Raw genomic sequence first — 3,144 nt, 5'->3', positions numbered from 1 at the left:
ATGCTTCTTTCAGGCATGTGTCACTATGTCCTTAAGGAGACTGTTTTAGACTGAACCTAACACACTACCTGACAGAATCAGAGAACTTGTCCTATTTGTAGATGTGTTTGGTCAGAAGAAACTTCTCTACCAGAAAAGAATCTAAAATCAATACTAATGACTGATTTCTGCATTTGTGAAAAGCAATTTGAGGGTAAGAACACTGCTGCCAAGATTTCAGTGGAAATGGCTCAAGGATCAAAGTCATTTGTTATACAATCCCTAAAAATTATTTTTGAACATCAAACAAAATTTTGTTACACAAAGGTTGTCAGTTACTTGGATACTTCTGTACTTCGTACACAATTATTATGGTCACTTTCCACAGAAAGACTACCTCTGAACTTCTCATGTGGTGACACAGCACTACAATTCTTACTGTAACAAAATAGTGACAATGCCTTTGTGGTTTAAGTTGAAAGCAGGACACTGGTATTTGGGTCTTGCCTCTAGTATCAGGAATGTATAACTGTCTTTATTCAAAAATATAACATAATTTATCTGTAGGCAGGAACATTGACAGCACTAAACAAATCATATGTTGCCAATGGAAACCAATAACTGATGGTTACAGTGATTAGCCACCCAGTCCCTCTCTTTAGTCATTTTCTTCAGGTAACTTCTCTGAAGTTTATTGATGAGGAATCTGTGTTGTTTTCTGTCACAGTTCATTGATAAAGGTGAAGGACTATAATAGGAATTAAAATATAATACCTCTTATATCCACTCTCATTCCACCCCTTCATTGTGCTGATTCCAGAATCCTTTAGGAATTTCTACTACTACAGTTTCAGCTATAATTAGTAATAACAACACCTCAGCAGCATCCAGTAAAGCAGTTCTTACAACATTTGTTGGATGAATGATTCCCCTATCCACATGTCCTCAAAATCTCTGAGAGTAACACCATGCTAATGTCTGAGAAACTGAAAATTTTTCTCAACTATCAATGATCCTTTAACACATGCATTCTTAACAGTCATTGAAGAAATTTTGAGTGCTCCGATAATAAATTATATACCTATTTCCTGATCTTTATTATCAGGTTTTAATGAATCCAAGGCTAGTGTTCACCAAAGGACAGCATGTCCCTCCAAGAATACTGCCTTCTTCAATGACTGCTCTTGTATTATCATGAGCCTGTCTTCTCATTCACTTCAACATCACTTGTTCCCTGAATCTCAGCTCAGCTCCTCCAGCTGAAAGTTTAGCCAGTTAGCTTTTCCTTTCTTGAATACATTTTTCAACATTAGTTTTGTCACCTTTTTCTTTCAAAAGCTTGTCATCATATTTGGTTACAATTACCTCTCCAACTTTTCCTAAGACATGAGCTTGAAAATCTTCAGGATTTAGATTCTACCCTTCTTCTCCAAATCCCATACTATCAGTAGCAATAGCCATATGGTTCTTCCTAGTGTCTCTAAACACTGGCGCTTTGATGGCTACAATCTGAAAACCAAATTTTAGCCTGTTCAAAACCAGTGTGCTTAGAGCTTTTGCATCATTTATCTTCAGCAATTATGACCAAGGTCTTCCAGTAAACATTGGCAATTTCAATAGCACGTACAATTGACTGGATGCTAGAAATTTTCTTTTCACTCAGCAGAACATAGGCATCTTGGAGTACACATTTTTGACCTTTTGATGTGTCAATAAAATATAAGAAATATGTCCTCTCTCAAACTTCATGCTTTAATAATTTCTAACTCATCATTCAGGGTTTTCGCCATATGACCCCCTTTCTTCCAACCTTTTTCTTTGCTTCAAAAATTGTCTTTGTCTTCATTGCAGGAATTGTATTGAGCAAATACCTCAGAGGCTGTCATGGGTTTAGATTGTATTTTAAGTTCAGCAATTACAGCATCAATAGCCAACATCATACCTCTTCAGATTTCCACTGGATTGGCCCCTTTGCAGTTCTTCTCAAAGCCCTTGTTGGCCATAGAACATGCCGGAATAATATCAGTGGTAGTGCCTCTTCATGGGTGTTTTTGGTAACATCTTGAACAAATTTAGTTCCAATATTTTTACATTTATCCTTTAGATTAATTGATTTTGCAACTAGGACCCCATCTTTTGTTCCTTTTGGGACTTCCTATGTTTATTCAATAATCACTGTTCTTCCCTGTGGCCCCAATGTAACAGCCAGAGCATTTACTCAAAGGTCTACACCTTGAAGCATCAAAGGCTTGAACATCCACACCCAATTTTGCAATTTTAGTTCAGGTCTGAGTGAGAAGAGGAGGCAATATCCAGGGCCCTGATCTTAGCTGGTGAAGGACAGCATAGTTGAGACATTTCTGTAGTTCAGAAGTGAGTTCACATGGTGAGGCAGGCCATCGGTGGTTCATGAGGGCCCTAAAGGCTATCATATTAGTTACTTTTCTAGTTGTAAAAATATCTGACAAGAGAAATTAAAGGAAAGATGGATTTGTTTTGGCTCACAGTTTGAGATATAAGAAGCCATGACAACTGGAGAGTGACACCGTGTTTGCTATCAAGAAGCAGAGAAACTTCAACTAATTTTCTCTACCTTGTTCAGTCTAGCACCCTATCAATAATAACAGTGCCATCCACGTTCAGTTACATCTTCTTTCTTCATTAAACTTTTCTCAGAAGCATTGTTAAAGACCCATCCAGAGGCATGCTTTATGATGGTTCTAAATCTAATCAAGTTAGCAACGAATAGTAAATATCAGTTATAAATACTTCTATTAAATTTCTTGACATTAAATGAATACTGGGTGAGACTATGGCTACTTATTTTAATCATAGCTTATTAAAAGAATTTTTGCATGAGCCTTTTTTTCCATTTACTTCTTGCATTCCTTTCAGTTGCTCTCGACTTATCTAGATTCTGAGAATTATACATAAAAAATTTTTTTCAAGAGAGAAATTATTTGCATATCTGTTTCTCTCCTCTAGGCTAGTATTAATTTCATCAGTTTTCATTTTCCAGCCTTGTTTTGGCAAAACCATAATAGAACTGGATGAAAAGTTAAGGGACCTTAGAACAAACCCAGACACCAAATTTGCAACACAAAGAAGATTTATTGCCTCAGAGGGGCCTGGGGTTGGGAGTGCTGCCTTTTGATCAGGCAAAGA

General features: G+C 36.8%; 1 pseudogene; it reads right to left on the bottom strand.

Moving 5' to 3' along the window:
• Positions 1-768: 768 nt before the first annotated feature.
• On the bottom strand, positions 769-2,236 carry LOC127683680 (60 kDa heat shock protein, mitochondrial-like; annotated as a pseudogene).
• Between the last annotated feature and the right edge of the window lie 908 nt (positions 2,237-3,144).

Source organism: Apodemus sylvaticus, chromosome 4 (genome assembly GCF_947179515.1).
Source record: "Apodemus sylvaticus chromosome 4, mApoSyl1.1, whole genome shotgun sequence".
Taxonomy (NCBI): domain Eukaryota; kingdom Metazoa; phylum Chordata; class Mammalia; order Rodentia; family Muridae; genus Apodemus; species Apodemus sylvaticus.
This window is presented reverse-complemented; position numbering and strand designations above follow the sequence as displayed.